Source organism: Hyperoodon ampullatus, assembly GCF_949752795.1.
Source record: "Hyperoodon ampullatus genome assembly, chromosome: 6".
NCBI lineage: Eukaryota > Metazoa > Chordata > Mammalia > Artiodactyla > Ziphiidae > Hyperoodon > Hyperoodon ampullatus.
The window spans coordinates 45301634-45325095 of NC_136919.1; the positions used below are offsets into that span (position 1 = coordinate 45301634).

At 44.7% G+C, this 23462-nt stretch overlaps 1 long non-coding RNA gene across 3 annotated transcripts in view; it reads right to left on the reverse strand.

Moving 5' to 3' along the window:
- The window catches only part of LOC307054606, a 39696-nt gene extending 24922 nt beyond the window's left edge, over positions 1–14774 (reverse strand). For 2 of the 3 annotated variants that reach the window (XR_013810944.1, XR_013810946.1), the window contains exons 1-2: positions 14001–14774; positions 11859–11922 (exon numbers count right to left, since the gene is read on the reverse strand). This is a non-coding gene — a long non-coding RNA (uncharacterized lncRNA). Of the gene's footprint in view, positions 1–11858; positions 12009–14000 lie in introns of all 3 variants that reach the window. The other variant, XR_013810945.1, reaches the window with a different exon arrangement.
- Between the last annotated feature and the right edge of the window lie 8688 nt (positions 14775–23462).

Sequence of the window (23462 nt, forward strand, 5' to 3'; positions counted from 1 at the left end):
CTGCCTGCTCAACTGCTGTCTGTCCTGCACATCTCATTTCAGAGACTGCTTCCTCCCAGCAGCTCTACCCAACCCTGGGGTCTGAGCTAGAGCCTCTCCCCCATGATTTCTACCCCCAGTGCCCATCGTAGACTTGGTGAGACTGCATGTGATGAGCAGGTTACTTGTGTGCCTGGCATGCTGGATGATTTCTGTCTCCTGCAGCCCTTTAGACTTTACTGAGTGGGGGTAACCTTTCCCCACTCTCAGTGCACACTTCAGCAGCCTCATGACTTAAGATTCCTCTAGATCAGGGTCTCAAGGCTTTTTTTAATGTCACAGACTCCTCTGAAGCTGAGGAGCCCCTTGAAATAATGTTTTTAAATGAATAGAATGAAATACATAGGATTATTAAGGAAACCAATGATATTGAAAGACTGTTCCCAAGATATTTAAAATTTTGTGGGGAATTTCCTGGTGGTCCAGTGGTTAGGACTCTGCAGTCTCACTGCTGAGGGCCTGGGTTCAATCCCTGGTTGGGGAACTAAAATCCCACAAGCTGCACGGTGTGGCCAAAAAAAAAAGAAAAGAAAGAAACAAGTTCAAAGAAGTAAACATTTTTTTTTAAATAAAATAAAATTTTGTGATATCTGACAGTATTGGTGCTGCTTTATTGGCACATTAAACTACAAGATCTGATGGTAGGTCTATTACTTACCATAATTTTGACATCATGATGAAGGTAAATGGTATTTTGTGACATCAGCAAAGAATCTAACGTAGAGTATAAATATCTATGATTTCTATTGGTGACACAGTCACAGATACCAATAATCCTATTGGGGTCTGTTGCTAGCATTTTATATTAAATGAAATGCTAAATTCCAATCAGTTTAGTAAAAAATAAACACGTAATTTTTTCCCATCCAAGGTAGAAATACAGATTTTCACCCATAGACCCAATGGGTCCATGGCCCTAAGTAAGAACCCCTGCTCTGGGTGAGAAGCTGCAAACATAGTACATTCAGAAGAGAATTCCCACATAGTAATCAAAACTCCAAGCTTGACTTAGTGGTATTAGTCCTCTCCCTGATCCAGTTCAGTTCTGCTTCAGCCTGGAAGCTCGCTGTGGGAAGGGGGGCTTGGTCCCCCTGCTCTGTCCTACATCCCTGACTACCACTTACTGGTGATACACTCCCCTCCAGGTTCCAAGCAAGGGGAGCATGATGTTAACATTATAGATGCTGTTTTATATGTTAGCAAGCCAAATCTCACAGAAGAAAAAGAATGTATGTGGCCAGTTGTTCTTGACCATCAAGTGTGCTGAAGTTTAAGAATAAAATGTCCTTGCAGGAATGTGTAGTAATCCACCTCCCGCCTTTATAACTGCAGCTCTGAAACTAGTCTGATTTAATCATCCCTCTTATAGCCATGAACATGGGCTGAGGAAGTAAGAAAGGTTAAAGATTGAGGATAATTGGGTTAAGAAGCAGAAATATTGAATGTTTTCTGGGGTGAGATAGTATATCATTTTTCTCCTCTCTAAAACCCCACTGAAACTAGAATCAAATGGGTTTTTCTTTTAAAGATACAGAGCCACAAAGGCAGAAGACAATAGGAACAAAATAATGAAGCTGGAGAGTAGATGGAAAACTTGGAGCCCGGTTAACAACCTAAGAAAGCTGAATTCTAAGCCAGTGGGGGAAAGCTGAGAGCAATCTAGGTTTACATTGCCAATTTCCCAAAGGCAGAAGCACATACCTCTGGAACTGGGAGTATAAGGGAAGGTGGGGTGAAAGTAGTTTGAGAAGCAGTTTTATCCTTAAGTATTGTTCTCTCATGCTGCGCCACTACTACTATGACCAAAGTCTGGAGATGTATTTTCTGGAGTGAAACAGAGGGATGCTAGATTGGGGGCTATATAAGGCATGGTTGAGTGTGTTGGTACTGTTCAAAAAGCAGGGGAGGGCTTCCTTGGTGGCGCAGTGGTTGACAGTCCACCTGCCGATGCAGGGGACACGGGTTCGTGCCCCGGTCTGGGAAGATCCCACATGCCGCGGAGCGGCTGGGCCCGTGAGCCATGGCTGCTGAGCCTGTGCGTCCAGAGCCTGTGCTCCGCAACGGGAGAGACCACAACAGTGAGAGGCCCGCGTACAGCAAAAAAAAAAAAAAAAAAAAAAAAAAAAGCAGTGGAGTTAAATGACAATATGTAATCTGAGCGCTCAGTGCTAAAAGCTAATACTACCCACTCAGCTTTCAGGACACTGATGCTTTTATCTTCCAGAGATTGAAAGACTTTCCCTGAAAGACTGACCAGATAAGAGGAAAGACCTTTTCTAAGAAATGCACCCTGCCTCCATCACCCTACAGTAAAGTTCAAACTTAGCAAGTCACCCCCATCACTCAGAGCTTTCAATCAGGATGTTAGCTCCCCTGAACACCTGAAGGATCACTGGATTTTTGTGGAAAGGTTCTAACATGGAAAACGGAGACCAAATAAAACAGAAAAATATCAACTTAGGGAAACAGAGCTTATGCAGAGAAAAAAATCTATCATTAATATATTTAGAGAGATAGACAAAACTACTACAGCCATGAAACAAGAACAAGATACTATCAATAAGGAACATTCATAAATCAAAAATAAGATCTTAGAAATTAAAAACATGACAGCAGAAGTTTACAAAAAAGTAAACAATATAGAGTTTGAAAGACAGATTTGAGGAGTCTTACAGAAAGAAAAGTGCAAAGAAAGAGAAACCAGGAGAGGAAGGAAGTCCAATATCCAAAAATAGCTGTTACAGAACGGGACAACAGAGAAAACAGGATAACACAATCAAATGTCAAAAGTAAATGATAGAATCTCCCCTCTCTGCTCCCTGTTGGTTATTGGTTAGATCTTTGTGGAGAACTCACCTGGGAGGCTGCTGTAGCTCTCTTGCCTATATCCCACTTCCACTGCCTATCAGCTGCATGGAATGAATGACACCTGGAATGAAGATCACAGTAGGGCATGGTGAGGGGCTAGACCCCACCCCCAAGGGTAGGCAGGGAGAGAACGAGAGAGGAAGACCATGTAGATGGGGGTCTGAATACCTGGGACAGAAGCTGGGATGTTCCTAACCAGGGCATGTAAGGGAGAAAAGCCAATCTGCTTTGCACTCAAAGGAGCTTAGAGCCAGGAAGCCAACTCAAGGTCCAATACTTTTGTAGGAAGGAGCTGAGTAAATCTCAGCTTCAATCTGTTTGCCCATAAAAGAGCAGTGGGTTTAGCATTGAAGCTTCGGGAAAGAACCACAAACACAAGGGGTTTTCGAAACATACTGGGTTGGCCAAAAAGTTCATTCGGGTTTTTTCCATAAAATGTTATGGAAAATACCTGAGCTGGTCGAGTTCCTGCCAGCAGCCTGTACTCAGCCCTGCGCTGTGTCTCATTTCTACACCACCTATACCTGGGATCCTTCACCACTTTCCTCCTTTCCACCAGCCTTGCCTCCCTGAATATTCATGTATCCTTTTATATATACGTATATTTATATGTATTTCGTGTATATTATATGGTGCTAAACTCAGTCGGCTGTATCCCCTCCCAGGATTTGCCTGGTGCCTTCCCCTTAGAGGACGACTTCTGTCCTTTCCCCAACCAAAGACTGCATCATATAAGCTTGCCAGCTCCAGCCCTTCATTCCTGTCATCCTTCCCCATTTCTTCATTATGTCCCACTGCATTTCAGAAAGCACCAGAACTACTCACCTTGACTGTCAAAAGAAAACTTTAAGGCTTTTGGAAACTGTCCTGTCCCATTAACCAGACCAGAAAGTGGCCAGGAATCTAGAATTTAATGCCACACGTATGTCTTTATCAGATAAAAGGCTCAGAACTGAAGAGAGTCTGTGGCCCCTTCACCTCTCTCTGAAGATGTCCAATAATTGGCTATTTCAGAGAAATATCTGTTTATCATTCATGTAAATATGTGAAATTCTCTAAAACCCTTGGATTGAAATGGAGAAAGCTGGGGAGGGAGGTGGCTGAGAGGCAAGCTGAGATCTGTAAGCATCTACTAAGAAATGTAAGCCCCTCCAAACTACATGTTGTCTCCACGCTCCCTCACTCACAGACTGAACGAAGTTCCTCCTACAGACTGTTTTAGGAGGTCATTCTGAGACATTCCTAGAGCTCCTTCCTGCTTCCTGTTCAGTCAGCCTGCATCCCACCCCCACCCCCAGCACCACCACCGGATGGGTGATCCACCACCACCGGCAGCCTGGCCGCAGAATGGATCTCTTAATGGTGGCAGTCATACTCATATTCCCTTGAGCTCCTGAGAAGGCATAAGTGGACCCTGTCCTAGCTTCTTCTGTTAACTGGGTTGGAGCAGGAACTTGTCTCCCTGGAAGGAAGGCTGGAACCCCAGACCCTTCAGAAGGCCATGGCAGAACAGCATAGCTCAGGGCTATGCTTGTTCCACTCGATGTAGGTTAAGTATAAGTAAAAGATTCGGATCACCCCTTTCCCTTTGGAAGGAAACTTCTGGCTGAAGTGGCCAGAGAATGATTTCAGAGAAAGATGATAAACATGAACAAAGGGCAGCAAAACTACAACACAAGCAAAACATTACAAAATCCTTGAGCATGTGGTTTTTACAATTTTCAGGCCAAATGTGTGACCCTTGGAGAGGATGCAAATTTTAAGGTCAAAGTCACAAGGATGGAATATGGAAAATATCATGAGAGTTAGAATCCTAACTCTGACATTTGACAAGTTACTTAACATTTCTGAGCCTGTTTCTTCATCTGAGAAAGGGAGAATAACTGTACATCTGTACCCAAAACATCATTCACTATTAATGTGCTGGTGATTCCCAAAGCCACTTCTCTGCACTATCCTTTCCTCTGAGCTACAATTGTACAGCCAACAACCAGGGGAAGCTCCATCTTGCTCCAAAGACAATGCAAATTCATTCAAATTTTCCAAACATCCACCATCCCACCAAACTGTTTTCTAATGTCAGGGAATGGATGTCACTATACATCTACTCAGACCATACACCGAGTCAGTCACTGGGTTCTAATTTTGGTATCAAGTTGCCCCTTTTCCTCTATTTTTTACTGCCTCTGCTTATAGTTCAGTTTCTCACTCTTTCTTTCCTGAATAATTACAATAGAGTCTCATATCCCCAGGGCTTAGAATAGTGGCTGGTATACAGCAATACCTTAATACTACTTGAATCAACCCAAAGTCTGGACTGAGGGGAGATAAATTACTACATCAGTGTGATGAGTGCTATGGTAAGTGAGGTCCTGCCACAGGAGGAAGTAGTCACTGATGAGGAGGACCGTAGGGTCACATAAAGGGGTCACAATGAAAATGACCTTGAGAGGCATCTTGCATTTAACAATTGAAATATTTGAGTACTTACTATGTGCCAGGAACTATGCTAGACATTAACAGTCACCAAGACACAGGCCTTGCCTCCATGGAGATCATTATCTGATGTAGTAGAAAGTCTCACATGCTCAAATTGTCTAATCAAAATATACACTTGGATGTCCAAAGTTTATCTCAAAAGTGAACTAATTCCCTGTGCCACCACTGCCACCACCCAACCACACATACCAAACCTGCTCCAATCACAGTATTTCCCACATTAGTTAATGGCACCTTTCTCTTGCCAGTTTTTCAGGCCAAAAATATTGGTGTCATCCTTGATTTTGTTTCTAACAATCTGCTTCTGATCCATCAGTAAATCCTATTATCCCTACCTTCAAAATGAATCCAGAATATAACCTCTTCTTGCCTCCTCTGCTACTATGATTACTGCAGTAGTTTCATAACTATTATCACTCTGCTTCTTCCTGAGACCAGGAGAACGTGGTCTATGTTGAGGATAGACCAGGTCTATCCTCAACATAGAAGCCTTATAGTGCTCAGGGAGGGTATTGGCTACAGATGATAGACAGATGGATAGATAGATAGACAGAGGTATATAAAACCAAGAGACCAGGTAAAGTCACCAAAGGAATGAGTATAAATGAAGGAGAGATCTAAGGACTGGGCTCTGGGACATTCCAACATTAAGAAATTGAAAGGGAGGGACTTCCCTGCCAGTCCAGTGGTTAAGACTCCACGTTTCTACTGCAGGGAGCACAGGTTCTATCCCTGGTCTGGGAACTAAGATCCCACATGCCATGAGGTGCAGCCAAAAAAAAAAAGAAAAAGAAAAGAAACTGGAAGGGAAAAGAGGAAACAGTAAGCAGAGGAGACTGAGAAGCAGTAGCAGGGAGGAAGAAGGAAATCCAGAAGAGTGTGACATACTGGAAGCCAAGAGGGGGAAATATGGCAAGGAGAAAGTGATCAACTGCATGAAAAATTCTGAATTGGCCAAGTAAGATGAGGATCCAGAGTTGAACACCAGATTTAGCAACACAGAGATCACTCATGGCTTTGAGAATAGACACACATGTGATGGAGGTGAAGGCATGACTGGGGTGGATTCAAGGGAGAATGAAAGAAGAGCAGTTGGTGATAGCAAGTGTAATCAATTCAAGGAGGTTTGTTCCACAGAGGTGCAGAAAAACAAGCATACAGCTGTAAGAGGAAGTGGGACGCAGAGACGGTTTTTTTTGAAGGTGAGAGACGTAAAGTATTTGATGTTGACACAAATGATGCACTTGAGGAGTGAAAAACTGATGATGCAGGAGAGCAAAGGGAGAATGCTGGAGCCCTGTGGTGGTTACAGGTGAGGGGATGAGAGCAAATGTCCAAGTCCAGGAGATGGCCTTGGAAAAAGCACAGAAATTTTGCTGGTGGTTAATAGAGAGAAGGAAGCATTAATGAGGTAAGACTTTGAATATTAGAAGAAAGATTGTTCCCACATGTACGACAGTGTGGGCAAAGACTCAAAAGGGTAAGTGAGGGGCTGGGAAGGGACCATAGCTGGGGGTGGATGGAGGGGTATGAAGAACCAAAGCTGAAAGCCACAGATGGAGATGAATTCTGGAAGTTACCAGGGAAAATTACTATTACAGCGTATGCAGTGGGTGTCCAAGGTGGTTGAGTTGCTGATCATGTGTGTGAAGAAGGTGCTCTTGGAAGACAGGCAGCAAGAAAGATTGCAGAGAGGTTCTAGATGCAGGCAGCCTTGGGCATGAGGCTAGAGGCACAGTGCAGGTGTGGCATCCTAGTGTCCATCCAGAGACTGGGGATGTCTGAGGGTACGAGGAGAGAACTGGGAAGCAGAAAGACAAAGAGGCTGCCCTGAGTGGATGGAAGGGACCTCTGTTTTGGACACCTCATTTCTCTAAGAAGGTGGCACGTCTGCATTTCCACCTTCTGACCTACCACAGAGGAGCCAAAAGCTGAAATAAGGGCAGGAAGTGCTGTAGCTTCCTCCTGGTGTGGTATGGCAGACTGTGGGATGCCCCTGCCTCACTGATTCCTAAGGAAATCCAGGATGGCTCAACATACCATCAACCCAGGAGGTGGGGCAGGACTCTTCCTCTGATAGGACCCAGCACTTAGCACAATGTGTCCTGTTAGCAGAATGCAGAAAAGCCAGGATGCGGAGAAGCATGACTGTGTCCCTCCTCTGAAGGGTGATCCTGTGCCTAACAGATGCGAGTTCAGGCCCTGCTGTGGCCCCCCAAGGTGAGGAGGCACAAGGCCCAGGCCTGCTGAGCCACACCCTCCACTGTTTTCCTAAAGCATCCCCAAAGATCATAGGAGGTCTTGTGGCAGGCACATCCTCCATGCCTGGCGGGAGCTGGGCAGAGAGCCACAGAGCAAGGAGAGGAGAGGGAGGCCCGGAATGAAGGGAGTTGACTCAGAAGGGTCACAGCAGCGTCACGTCACGTGGGAAGCTGAGGTTAATGTGCACACATCCTGGCTTAGGTGGAGCGGGTCCTTCCCATGTATCCTACCTGCCACGTGCCAGCACTGGCTGATGCTGCTGACCAAGTTCTGCAACAAAGGGCTAGGGGCAGAGAGATGAGCTGGAACCAAGACCTTCAGGATTCTCAGTTCCCAGCAAAATCAAGAGCTGAGAGAAGACAGGGTCAGAGCCTATGATTCATGCAGGATGTTGTAGAGGGATGAAGCCTTGCTCATCCCATCCTATAACCCTAGCACAGGCCCCACCTTCCAGCTCCCCCTCAGCTCAAGAAGTAAAATCACAATGAAAGCTCTCACGGCAGGGCACAAAATCAGGTATTCACTACTCCAGAATTGCTGCTAGATGCTAGGGATATAGCAATGCTTGCTTGGGAACTTTGGAGCTCGCCTCTGCCCTCTGAGATACCATGCTGTCGTGGCAAATGGCTCTGACCTTCTGGAGCCCTTCTCCTGGGCTCTGCAGAGAGCATTTCAGAATTCTACAGAGAGCACTTCAGGCAACCGAGTTCCTGCTGTGCGGGAGAATGGCTTCTCCACAAAATCACTTCTCTTGTTAAACACCAAGTCCCAGCAAATAGGGACCGGGGCTGCTTTGTTATTGTACCTCCTCACTGCAGCCCACGCAGGGAGGGCAACAACCACAGGATGCGCACAGGAGCAAACCCCAAGGCGATGCTGCTTCCTGCACCTGCGAGAGGGGCGGAGCCTCTGCTCCTCACCATTCGTCCAAAGCCTGCTGCTCCACCTGCTCCTGACACAGGCCTGGGCTGTCACAGAATGAAGGACAAGAGTGGTTCCTGTGTCTACGGCAGGGACAGGAAATAAGGGAGGACAGCCGTGAGTGTGGGTGGGGAGATGAGGAATGAGTAAGGTGCTGGGGGACGCAGAGGACCAGATGCCTAACGGGGCTTGTGGAGGACTGTCCATTCCCATGCGCACAGACAGTGAGGCCGGGACCCTGAATACTTGATCTGGATGAGAGCATGGGGAGGAAAGAGGGGGCCTGAAGGACATCTCTGTTTCCAGAAGGAGGGGTGCATGCTGCCAACTGCCCCCACTTTCCCGCCTTGTCCCACTCCTCCACTGTAACTTCTCTGGGCCCACAGCCGGGCAAAGAGCGTATCGGGGGCTTTCCAGAGTGTATCATTCCCAAGCTCAAGCCCCACATAGAGGCCTCAGGGGCAGGGCCCTGGGCAGGCAGCCGGACACATGGGAATCCAGAGAGTGGGAAGGGAAAGGAAGCCAATCTCTTGCAGTAAATAGTGCTGGCAGCTGGGGCGCATCAGGGGAGAGGGTCAGGGGAAAGTGAGAGGCCAGAGCAGAGTCTCACACACAGTCAAGGACACATGCGTACAGACACCTAGCCACACAGACACATACACAGGAGGACATAAAGTCAACAATGCCACTCAGAAGCTAACTCAGAGTACCCAGAGACATGTTCAGGAAACACACCTACATAGACTCATGAATACCCTGAGTCAGACATGCCCCAGCAGACTCTGGCACCACACACATGCAGACAGACACAGCCCATCTTGCAGGCCCACAAACACAAATGCATTCCCAATCCATCCTTCCCAGCCTTTCTCCCCGATAAAACTTCTAGGCCACCTCAGGCCAGGCCTGTTTATCCACCTCTAAACTCTGGTTTGTCATTTCTGTCCCATTGCCTGTCCTTTAATAAGGACAGTCTTGCATCCACGCGCACACCCCTGGTCTCAACAACTTGGCTGTGTGCTTTTAAAGGAACATAAAGGTCAGCAAGTGAGTCCCCTGCCCTCTTCAGCAGCCCCGTCCTTCACCTACACTCCCATCCCTACCCCCGGGAGCGTCCCCAGTTTACTGCAGGCTCCAGACCCTCAGTCTCTCTGATGCAGCAGAAACAGAATCTAAAGGAAGAGTAAACCAGACAGACCTACTCTGTCAAATTCCCCCTCAGGAAACTGTGAAGAACCACCTCCTGACTCCTCAGGAAGGAGCCCTTGATACAGGGCATGACCACATGGGTCACTCTACCTCAAACTTCAACTGCAGTCCATGCCTTTCAACCCAAACCCTAACCTCAACTCCAACCGCATTCACAAACAACTCTAAAAGCAGTCTTTCGAGTGAGACCCTCAGAATAACTGTACCTCGTAAAGGTAATGCTGGTGGGTATTACCCAAAAAATGTCTACATGGCCAGTTAAGTTCAGGATAGAAAACTGTGATGTTCCCTCTCCCCAGGAGCTAGATGCCTACTTCCTTCTAGTCGATCGCAGCTTCAGGGATCATATAACCATTTATAACTCTCAAGTGCAGAAGGCCAGAAAATGTCCAAAACCTCTCATTTAAACCAGATCAATATCACACAATATGCATAAGGTTAAGTCCCTCTCCAGACTATCTTAGAAGCTTAAAACTGACCCCCAACACAAAATTTATCTCCTTGACCCATTTTGATCCCAATTTTAAACTCAAACAGTACCCTACTCCAACCCTAACACAATCCTAATCTAAGATGCGCTAGCTCTTTTTTTTTTTTAAAGATCGAGTTAGCTTTATTGAACAGTTCATGAATTGGGCAGCATCCCATTTAGCAAGTAGAGGGGAGCTTTAAAAGGCTATAGAAAAAGAGAGGTTTTCAAGAGTATGACAAGGAAGTCAAAAACAAAAAAAGATTATTTCAGGGTTAAGTAATCTATCTATAGGGGATGAAGGAGATCTATGTGCCAGGTTACCTCATCTTCCTTTGGGGGATGGAAAGGATTACCTCACTGGTGCGGACCAGAAATTTCCACTGACCAGTTTGGATTACATTCTTGGAGAAGGTTGTAACTTCAATAAGGTCAGGCATTAAGTCTTCCTTTTAGCACAAGTGACTCCATTTTGGGCCTGTCATTTCTTTTTTAACAGGGAAATGGTGCCAGATCAACTCAGATAGGACACCCCTACTCCACCCACACTTCAGAGTGCTGGAGAAGAAAGCAGACTTTTATAGAACCTTTCAATTCTCACCATGTAGATAAGCAGATTCTCCAGCTACTATAGGTGAGATCTACAAGATGCACTAGCTCTTATCAACAGGAACCATAAACACAATTCCAAATCCTACTTTAACATCACCGTGATTCCAGCCCTATGCTTACCACTACCTACCTCCAATCCGTAACCACTATGTCAGTGCTGTTCCAAGCAAAGCCCTAAGTCTAACCCTGTCCCTAGGTAGCCACACACTGAGTAACGTGTGCAACTACACTGGGCACACAAATATCACACACTTATGAAGGTAATGGGTCATCTGCAGTCCAGGAAAACAGTAGCTCCCTCAGTAACAGCTGCACAGTCATCAGGGCAGCTCTTCCCTGGCGGGCTCAGTGCTCAACTGGGAACCCAGGAGCACCAAGACACCCAGGCCCTTTGACCCTTGTTACACATACAAGCGTACAGGGGCCCAGCTCACCCCAAGCCCTGTTCTAGCCCAGCTTCTGAGCTGAAATTCCTGCCATACTCCTCCCAGGCTCCTGCCTGCCAAGCTGGGAGCATCTGTTGCCCTGAAAGCCCCACCAGCCAGGAACAAATGGGCCTGGGGCCTGGAGCTGAAGGGAATGTGGCCTCTTCCCAATGTGGGCAATTCCAGACTCCTGCAACACCCGCACCTAGGACCTCTACCCCAGAGCCTGGCCCAGGTGCCCGTCCTAAAGAGCTAGTGGGTCTGCCGACACTGGGGGTGAGTAGGGGTGGATTAGCACACCTCCTTTCCCCGGCTCCAGGGTCTCAATCTGGCATTAGGGTGTGTTCACTCTGCGCTCATCAGCAGAGGTAAAGCTGAAGGGAGCCACGTGCACCTCCCTCACCTCTCACCCTCGGCACCAGGACCTCCGCTGTAGCATTCCTCTGTACCTCGGCCCCCGCAGAGACTGTCAAACACTACCTAGGCTCTCTCGAGAGTTCACACCAAGCCAAAGCCTTCACCCAACAGACTGGAACACTTAGGTGGATACTCACAGGTCAGATGTGTAGCCATCCGAGTCTCTGCATCCCCTTCCTTACCGTCTACATCCAGGCTGGCCTGAGGACCAAGAGAGGGGCTTGGTTCAGGGCTGCAAGCTCCAAGATACGCAAGTGAGGTGCTTGAGAAATTAACAAAATCAGTTTCTAGAAAAACAAGTGATAAGGACTGTCAAGATCTGTGCAGGGTGTGAGATTTTACTCTATTTGTAAGTTAACTAGCTATCCTATTACTGTTCCATAAATGCTGGCAGAAGACACAAGACTCTTGGATCAGATATAAAGGATTTTATTACTCATAGCACAGCCATAGCAAGAGCTTTAGCATGGTTTTTTGCGTCAGTTTCCCATGTCTACCAAGTGCCATGGGGGTGGCACAGGATCTATGATAGATGCCTGCACATACAGTGGGCTGTGTTACAAGAGAGGAACATCTGTAAGGTAGTAAGGCATATGTGTGCAGCACTGAGGTCTGTGATTTACAGCTTATTTTATAGTAAGAAACAAGCCTGATCTTTGTCCAGGGGGAAATGTTGCCTTATCTGTCAAGGTTGATTGTTGCAAATACAATCCTGAGAAATGGCATGGAAAACAATCAGGGCCTTGTACTCTTGGCATACCCAGTAAGAAAAACATTCAGGAATACTAAAGGTCCAGGATGGTTTGCCTCTCTCAACAGTGATTAGCAATGGGTAAAAACAAATGGTTCGTGGAAAAAAAAAAAAAAAAAAAGGCTTTCCCTATGCTGGAAGAAGTCCCAGGAGAGACACTCTGGTTAAAAAAGAAGTCAATTAACAAAGACCCTACAAATTATGCTTATTCATTACTTCTTTAGCTGATAGGTGGAACTAGGGATTTATCTGTCCTTATCAAGGAAGAAAAGAGAGAAGACATTATCATAGGGACAACGCGAATGTTGAAAAATTTGTGGTAACTTGAGAAGGGTTTGGAAAAAAACTTCAAAGGTCAGGGGCAGGTGGTGGTAAATAGCAGTGAAACAAGGAAGTAGAATAGGCCCATGTGGCTGAATGAAATGGAAGAAATGAGAGCAGATAACAACCTAAACCTTTCCTTGTTTGCAGAGGCAGTCTCTAAGGTGGCTTCCCCTCATGATTCCCACCTCCTGGTATTCATGCTTTGTGTAATCCCATCCTCGCGAGTGTGGATGGACATGTGATTTGATTCTAATCAACAGCACACAGCAAAGGTGATGGGATGTCATACATATGATTATATTACATTACATAAGACTGTCTTCTAGCATACTCTAGAGACTACTTTCTGGCTTGATGAAGTGGCCACGTTGGGAAACCCCACGTGGCAAAGAACTGCAGGTGGCCTCTAGGAACTGTGGTGGCCTTTAGATGTTGAGAGTGGCCTCCAGCTGACAGCCAGCAAGAAACTAGGGCTATCAGTCCCACAGCTGCAGAGAAATGAATTCTGCCAACAACCAGAGTGAGCTTGGAAGGCTCTTCCCCAGTCAAGCCTCCAGATGAGAACACAGCCCAGCTAACACCTTGACTGCAGACTTGTAAGACCATAATCAGAGGACCAAGCTGGACAACTGACCCACAGAGACTATGAGATAATAAATTGTGGGTTGTTTTAAACCACATTTGTGGTAATTTGTTACACAGTAATAGAAAACTAATACACTGCTGTAACCATGAGAGTACGAGAAGCATCTGTAAGGCAGTAAGGCGTATATGGGCAGCATGGAATTTGCGTGTATGCAAGGCACACCCTAATTCCACAGTATGAGCTAGGGAAGAAATAGGGAAGGAGAAGGCATCTAGGGAACTCCTCTCCCTCAGCTCATTCTATAAAGACATGTAGCTATGGAGAGCCTGCAGCCCTCCTAATAGGCTGTAACCATCTCATCCTGCATATTAAATGTAAATTATCCTTTTGTGCCTTCATTTGATTCTTGATATGGGACAGGCAGACATTTGTAAAAGGCTCAAAAATGTAACTAACAGTGATCTTTAGAACATGGGGAGGGGTAAACCCCAGGCAGTAATAAAGCGAAAGAAACCTTTGAAAAGGGAAGTAGGGATTTCTCTGATCCCAGGAGAAAGCTACTAAATTTTGGAATTTAGTCAGTTTCCATAACACATCACATTTCTTTTGGATATTTACCCAAGAGTAGAACTGCTAGGTTAGATGGAAGTTCTTTTTAACATTTTGAGGAACCATGAAACATTTTCCACAGCAGCTGCACCACTTTACATCTCTGCCAGCAATGCAGCAGAATTCTAATTTTTCCACATCCTCGCAAACATGTTATTTTCCTTTTTTTTTTTCTTTTTGAGAATAGCCTGCTGTGGACGCGAAGTAATATCTCATTGCAGTTTCCATTTGCATTTCCCTAATGACTAATGATGTTGAGCATCTTTTCATGTGCCAGTTGGCCATTTGTATATCTTGTTTGAAGAAATGTCTATTCATGTCCTTTCCCCATTTTTGAATTGGGCTGGATTTTTTGCTGTTGTTGAGTTGTAGGAGTTCTTTTTTTAATTGGATATTAATCCCTTATCAGCTATATAAGTTACAAATATTTCCTCCCATTCCATGGGTTGTCTTCTCACTATCAAATGATAGTGCCCTTTGAAACGCAAAAGATTTAAATTTTGATGAAGTCCAATTTATCTATTTTCTTCTTTTGTTGTCTGTGCTTTTGATGTCATACTTAAGAAACCATTCCCAAATCCAAGGTCACGGAGATTTTCAACTGCTTTCTTCTAAGAGTTTTATAGTTCTAGCTCTTAAATTTAGGCAAACATATACTCTTGCTTCTGTCTCTAATATTTCTTCCCAAATAAAACCTGGAAAACAGATTTCATGATTCCAACCTTTATGGCCTTTTTCAAGTTCCTTAATCTAAGTCTCAGTTTAATTATCCCTCAAGGGATAATTTCACGTTATTTTAAGAGTTATACGATTAACCATAGCTAGTATAGTGCCTAGCACACTGTTGCTCAATAATCCTATGTATCCTTTCTTTTTTCCTTCAAAGTACTTTCTTTACAGGACCTGCCAGAGTCAGTTATTCTACCTGATTTTACTGTTTGCTTCCTGAGAGTCAAGCCCAGAGCCTCAAATCTCCTTTCTTTGCTTCAGAGGTCTCTCTGGTCCTCTCCTCTCTTACACCTTGTTCTCTTACATAAGTTCCTGCCTCCACTAAAATCCAGCTTGAAGCCAACTGGGCTACCACGGAGAATACACATTCTAACGGGGTTCGGGGAGGAATGGACAAAGGCGCAGTCCCACAGGGCCCCTGCCTCTCGACCACGTTGGAGGGAGGGATCACAACTTAAGGCACACTGAACCCTCAAGGAGGTCAAGGTCAAAGACCTTTGGGCTTAAGGGATGTTACTCCTGAACCTCTCCTTCCAGTTAGAGATTCCTTCCAGGCAGTTCTGAGGAACAGTCTCAGGTCCTCCTGTATACAGAGGTCCTCTGTGGGGTCCATCCCCATGGTGCAGGCTCCCGAGGCCCCCCATGTTCCCAAATGCTCTTCCACTGAGACAACACCAGAGACCACCCTTGCCGTACCGTACATACACAGCTGGTCTCTCTGGGGCTGCTGTCCTGCACACAGGGACTCCCCGTGGCAGCAAATGCAGAGAGAGCCCTGAGAGTCTCCATTCGCACGTGCGTCTTCCATGGGGGCGGCTCCGCACACCGTTTCCGGGACGCTCCCAAGGGGTAGAGGCAGGGACACTCGTGGTTCATATACACAGGGGCCCCCTCGGGGGCGGCTCCCATACAACACCTCAGAGTCCGCTGCCCGCAGACCCGCCCCTCACGGTGCCTGCCAGGTCCCCGCCGACCCCGACCCCGCTTACCGGGACGGCCAGGATGCGGGACGCTGGTCCGGGGCTGGCTGACTCTGGCCTACCCGGGTTACACGAGTTACCCGAGCGCTGGGAGCAGGCGGCGCGGGCGGAGCAGGACGGTAAGATGGCGTCAGACCGCGCGTCCAGAGCACACCCACGCTCCGCGCCCCACGCAGGTATGGCGCGTGCTCACGCGCGAGACAACATCCGCGGGCCTGGAGATGTGCGCCCCGCCCCGCCCCGCCCCGCCCTCCTGCTTCTCCAAGCTCCTCTCTCGCGCTTCAGTCGGCGACAGCAAGCGGGATGAGGCGCCAAAGGACGGCTGAGAAGCGGCGGCCCGCCCCGAAGAGCTGTGGGTCCGGGTGCCAGTGGGCGCTCCCCACCAGCGCCGCGGCAGGGTTAGTGCCCGCCCAGAGGAGGCGACCCGGGAGGGGGCTCCTCGGGGGCTGCGGCACCTCCCAGTACCGCCCGCGCCGGGGCGAAGCGTCCGGCCGCCCGCTCCTGCCTGGGGAGGTGAGAATGACTCACCCAGCGGCCTCAGCTGAAGCCAGCCTCTCCTACCGAGGCCAGCTGCCCACTCAGGCCTCCGGCCCCACGACCCTGGCATCAGGGCATAGACTTTAGCAGTACCGCACAGCGGAGGGTCCGAATGAGCCTCACAAAGTGCTTGGCTGGCCCAACTCTTTCTGTGCGCCGCTTTCTGAGATGATTGGTCTTCTGTCTCCACCAGCAAAGCTATACTCTGATGTGGCCCACATTTTGCTGCAGCACCCTTATCCTTCAGACTATCCAGTTAGCCGTTCGGAGGGCTGTAATGTGCATTTATACCGAACTAGGTACTTTGAAGAAAGTGGGGGGTAACAAAAAAAGTTAAAAGTCATGGGGGCTTCCCTGGTGGCACAGTGGTTGGGAGTCCGCCTGCCGATGCAGGGGACACGGGTTCGTGCCCCGGTCCGGGAGGATCCCACATGCCGTGGAGCGGCTGGGCTCGTGAGCCATGACCGCTGAGCCTGCGCGTCCGGAGCCTGTGCTCCGCAATGGGAGAGGCCACAGCAGTGAGAGGCCAGCTTACCGCAAAAAAAAAAAAAAAAAAAAAAAAGTCATGAAGCCCCCCAACAACTAATTATAAAGCAATAACTAAAGAAATACAAACGATATGCTGAGGCTCTTTTTATTTAAATTATTTTTTAATTTTTAAAATATTTTATTTATATTTTAATATACCCCATGTTTCCAGATGAATTCAATTTCTATGTCACAAGTACAATTCACTTCATCGTGTGGGGAATACAAAGAGGAACTCATTTTGTCCTTACCACCGTGAAACTTACCAGTAGGGAAGACAGTATAAGGTAAGTACAGTGCTATATATTGCTCTCACTTTTAAATGAAATGCCAGACACTAAACAGTGTACATATTAAGTAATTTAAACTTCACAACATCACCATGAAGTACCATACTCTCATTGTTTACATTATACAGATGTAGAAGGTGAGGCACAGAGAGATTAAACAACCTGTCCAAGGTCACCTAGCTAATAAGTGGAATCTGGGTATTCTGACTCCAGAGCCCATACTCCTAACCGTTGGTTTTACTGTACAGCCTCCAGGACCATGTTTACAATATGCAGGATCCCAAGTAAATGTTTTTGCAAGGACCCTGATTATGTAAACAATTTGATTAAAATATGTATTTTGAAATTCATGACCCCATGTGAAGTATAATGTTTTATTAATGAAGATTTGGGGTAATGGGTAAAGAAGTGGGACTTACATATTTGCTTGCTGTCATATCAGTGCACATAAAATTCTTGGTACTAAGAACCATCTCTTTTTGTCTTTATTTCAGATGCATCATTCCTAGCTAATTTCACATCTCACACAAGAGAAAAAGGTAATGATGGTATTATTACTCACAAGGTCATGACTTTAGAACCTTTTTGTTTTGAAACAATATAGGTCTTCTTGCCTCTCTAGTTTCCTAATACCATTTATTTAATGCTAGTTACATCATTACTTATGCCACCACATCATCCATCTTGCCACCTGTGAATACAGGCTTCTAAAGACTCTTTCATTGGTTGCTACAGTGTTTCATTAATGATGAGCACAAATGCAAATCTTACCCAGAGTATATAGTCAAGTTTGAATGGTAATTTGTTTTCTAGATTGTTAAATTTACCCTTTGGAATTTTATAATGTAAATGTAGAACAATGTACCTCCAACCATGTCTTTTCTTGAATTCTTTAGGCCATAAGCACAACATTCCTAGAATAATCTTTTAGTGTTGACTGAACCCCTAGCTTACTCACACTGCTACCAGCAGGGAGAATAGGTGAGAGGCCATTGGCTGATCAAGAAGAGTAATCCCATGGCACAGGATTATCCATCTGTCTTCCAGCATGACATAAGAGCAACCAGGGAACAACCCTTCGTGATAAACACACTCAAAAAACTCGGAGTAAAAGGGAATTTCCCCAGCCTGATAAAGGACATCTACGAGAAAACCACCACTAACATCACTTAATGGTAAAAGACTGAATACTTTCCCCCCTAAGATCTTGAAAAAGAAAAGAATGTTCATTCTCACTACTTATATTCACATTGTACTGGAGGTTCTAGCCAGGTCTATTAGGCAAGAAAAAGAAATAAAAAGCATCCAGATTGGAAAGGAAAAAGTAAAACTATATCTATTCACAGAACACATGATCTTATACATAGAAAAGTCGTAAGAAATGCACTTAAAACTACTAGAATTAATAAATGAGTTCAGCAAGGTTGCAGATTACAAGCTCATTATACAAAAATCAGTTGTATTTTTATATACTTGCAATGAATAACCTGAAAATGAAATATTTTTAAACTTCCATTCTTAATAGCATCCAGAAGAATGATACTTAGGAATAAATTTACAAAAGGAGTGCGAAATGTACACTCTGAAAACTGAAAAATTATTGAAAGAAATTAAAGAAGATCTAAGTAAGGATTTTTTTATGAATCACTTCACTATATACCAAAACTAACAGCACTGTAAATCAACTATACTTCTATTTTTTAAAAAAGAAATTTAAGGAAAAAAAAGATTTAAAAAAAAATCTCAGGGGCTTCCCTGGTGGCGCAGTGGTTGAGAGTCCACCTGCCAATGCAGGGGACACGGGTTCGTGCCCCGGTCCAGGAAGATCCCACATGCCGCGGAGCGGCTGGGCCCGTGAGCCATGGCCGCTGAGTCTGCGCGTCCGGAGCCTGTGCTCCACAACGGGAGAGGCCACGACAGTGAGAGGCCTGCGTACCACAAAAAAAAAAAAAAAAAAAAAAAAAAATCTCAAGTTCATGGATTGGAAGACAACATTATCAAGATGGCAATACTCCCTAGATTGATCTACAGATTCAACACAACACCTACCAGAATCTCAGCTGACTTCTTTGTAAAAATTGACAAGCTGATTCCAAAACACACATGGAACTTCAAGGGACCTTGAATAACCAAAACAATTCTAAAAAAGAATAAAGTAGGAGAACTCACATTTCCCAATTTCAAAACTTATTACAGGGCTTCCCTGGTGGCGCAGGGGTTTAAGAATCTGCCTGCCAAGGCAGGGGACACGGGTTCGAGCCCTGGGCCGGGAAGATCCCACATGCCGCGGAGCAACGAAGCCCGTGAGCCATAACTACTGAGCCCACGTACCACAACTACTGAAGCCCGTGCGCCTAGAGCCCGTGCTCCGCAACAATAGAAGCCACCGCAATGAGAAGCCCATGCACCGCAACAAAGAGTAGCCCCCGCTTGCCGCAACCAGAGGAAAGCCCGTGCGCAGCAACAAAGACCCAACGCAGCCAAAAATAAAATAAATTAAAAAAAAAACTTATTACAAAGCAACAGTAATTAAGTCAGTGTGTTACTGGCACAAGGAGAGACATATACATCAATGAAATAGAATTAAGAGTCCAGGGATAAACTATCTATGGCCAACTGATTTTTGACAAGAGTGCCAAGACCATTCAATGAGGAAGAACAGTCTCTTCAATAAATGGTGCTGGGACAACTGGATATCTACATACAAAAGAATGAAATTGAACCCTTACCTTACACCATATACAAAAATTAACTCAGTGGACAAAGACCTAAACATAGGAGCTAAAACTATAAAACTCCTAGAAGAATATATAGGGGAAAATCCTCATGACATTGACTTGGCAATGACTTCTTAGATATGATACCAGAGGGACAGACAATAAAAGAAAGATAAATTGGATTTCACCAAAATTTAAAACTTCCGTGCATCAAAGGACACTACCAATATTGTGAAAATACAGGACTTCCCTGGTGGTCCAGCGGTTAAGACTCTGTGCTCCCAATGCAGGGGGCCCAGGCTCCATCCCTAGTTGGGGAACTAAGATCCCACATACTGCAACTAAGCCCACCAACTAAGCCCGTGCACCGCAATGAAGACCCAGCACAGCCAAAAATAAATAAATTTTTTAAAAAAGATTGTGAAATGCAATGCATGGAATGGGAGAAAACTATTTGCAAATCATGTATCTGATAAGGGACTTGCATCTAGAATATTTAAAGAACTCTTACAACTTAATAACAAAAAGACAACCAAATTCTAAAATGGGCAAAGGATCTGAATAGATGTTTCTTCAAAGATATACAAATAGCCAATAAGTACATGAAAGAGGCTCAACATCATTAGACATCAGAGAAATGCAAATCAAAACCACAGTGAGCTACCACTTCATAGAATGGCTCAAACCGAAAAGTCAGATAACAACAAGTGTTGACAAGGATTTGGAAAAATGGGACTCATACACTGCTGATGATAATGTAGAATGGTACAGCCACTTTGGAAAACAGTCTGGCACTTCCTCAAATAATTAAACATAGAGTTACCATATGACCCAGCAATTCTATTCCCAAGAGAAATGAAAACATGTCCACACAGAAACTTGTACACAAATATTTATAGCAGCATTATTCATAATAGCCAAAAGGCAGAAACAACCCACATGTTCATCAGATGAATGGGTAAGCAAAGTGTGGCGTATCCATACAATGGAATATTTTTCAATCATAAAAAAGAATGAAGTACTGATGCATGCTATGATGCACCTTGAAAACATAATGCTAAGTGAAAGAAGCCAATCACAAAAGATTACATACCATTTGATTCCATTTATATGAAAGTACAGAATAGGGAAATCTATAGAGACAGAAAGTAGATTAGTGTTTGGTTAGGGCAGGGGTGGGGAGGACATAGCTAAAAGGTATGAAGTTTCTTTCTGAGGTGATGAAAATGCTCTAAAACTGTAGTGATGGTTAAACATATCTGTGAATATACAAAAAGCATTGAACTGTATACTTTAAATAGGTGAATTTGGTATGTGTGGTATGATATGTGAATTATATCTCAGTAAATCTGTTTTTTTTAATTGCATGTGTTCTGGAGTAGAAAGATCTATGTTCATATCCCAAAACTGTAATTAGTAGTTATCTTTCCTTGGCGTTAGCTTCTTAATACCTCTGAGTCTCAGTCTCCTCATCCTGTGAAATAGGAATTAATTAAAATAAGGCATGTAAAGCACTTAGCATAATGCCTGGAATAAAATATATTTAATAAGCGTCAGCCATTATGTTGCCCAAGATTACCAACTTGTTCGATGCTGGAATCCTAATTTCACAAACATTTCTCTGTCCTTTATATAAACTCTGTTTAAGCCTGTAGACCTGAGGACATAGTAGGGATGGTATATGGGAATTTGTGTATTTTATGTGATCATGTGTTAGCTTGGAAATGTAGACTTTCTTATTTTGCCATTAACTCACTGCTTTAAATCTTCTTCCCATCACCTCAAACTTATTCATCAAATCAATTCCCTCTTCAGATTAATAAACTGATTTGCAAATGACAGTCAACTCAAACAAATTTGAGGGAAGAAGATACATTTATTGGTTCATATAACAGGAAGTTGGGAAGTCCAGGGATGGAGCTGAGTTCAAGTACTCAAAAAGTATAATTTCTCTCCAATCTTGGGTCTGATTTTCTCTCTCTGACCCCCTTCACAGAGAGAGAGAAAGAGTCGCTCCTTAACTCTTTTTCTTGACTGAACTCTCTTCTCAACTAAGCCCAGACTTTTGGGCTTCCATGTTCATCCCTGCATTGTCCAATTTTAGCAAGAATCCTGCTAAGTCAGTTTAACCAGAATCTCCCATCCTTGATATCTTGTCACCCTCAATGTCTCATTAGGTTCCTTATCTTCCACCATCCCCCAAGTGATGTCTGATCTCCCTGGCCTGACTTCAGCAAGAATCCTGTTAAGTTGGTTTAGCAGGAACCCCCCTTTACACCTTATGTTTCCTCTTAGTAATTTTCTATCCCCTATCTATCCCCAACCTACTCCTTAGCTATAAATTCCCACTTTTCCTTGTTATGTTTGGAGTTGAGCCCAATCTCTCTCCCCTACTACAAAATCCCACTGTAGTGATGCCCAAACCTATCTGATAGTACCCCTGAATAAAGTCTGCCTTATCATTCTTTAACAAGTATCAGGAATAATTTTTTTCTTTAACATCACTCCTACTGAGCTTGGGTTTTGCCAAACTGGGACAGCAGGAACATTGCTACAGACAGTTTCAGGATTATGTCATCCCAGTTTACCAGCCCCAGAAGAAAGAGAAAACATCTCTCTCAGCATCTGTAAAAAAAAAAAAAAAAAAAAAAAGATTTCTCACAGCAGCTATGTGAAAGATGTATTTTCAAAGAATGCTTAGGAAAATTATATCAAGATAGTGCATACTAATGCCATATACAATATTATTGCTTTGGACTATGTGTATTGTTCTTCCCCAGTACTAAAATATTTATCTTGTAGTACTTAAGAGTCTACTACAGCACTAAAATGTATATCTTGTTTTAGTACTTAAAAGGTCTACTACAAGGAGCCAACCCTTACCGACCAATGAAGAGTGTAAAAGGTGCCTATTTCAACTGCAAATCGCATTCTGGCCATCTCTTCATCCTAAAGCATTTTCTTTGAGGCAGGCCCTTTTAATTTTAGACAGTCTGGTGAGATTCTTGACCCTGCTTGATACACCCAGTAGGATAATAGAACCACTCATGCTTCGTGCTGCCAAGCTCCTTAATTTCAAAAGAAACAGGTCCTGGCCCCCTCTTCAACTCCTGTCTTCACATTCCACACCTCACCCCTTTGCTTTTCTCTGACCTAACTCTGGCCTCTTAACTGATTCAGAATATGCTGAGTCCAGAATGTTAGTGGCCTGCTGGGTTGTTGTTTTTGTTTTTGTTTTTTAATACACTTTTTTTTTACAGCAGTTTTAAGTTCACAACAAAATTGAGTGGAAGGTAGAGAGATTTCCCATATACCCCCTGTGGCCCCCCCACCAGCCTCACACATTGTTAACATTACCCACCAGAGGGGTACATTTGTTACAACTCATGAACCTACATCAACTCATCATCCAGAGTCCATAGTTTATGTAAGGATTCACTCTTGGTGTTGTACATTCTATGGGTTTGGGCAAATGTATATATATGTATAATGACATGCATCCACCATTATAGTATCACACAGAGTATTTTTTTTCACTGCCCTAAAACTGCTCTGTGCTCCACCTGTTGATTGCTCCCTCCTCCCTAACCCCTGACAACCACTAATCTTTCTACTGTCTCCACAGTTTTACCTTTTATAGAATGTCATATAGTTGGAATCGTACAATATGTAGCCTTTTCAGATTGGCTT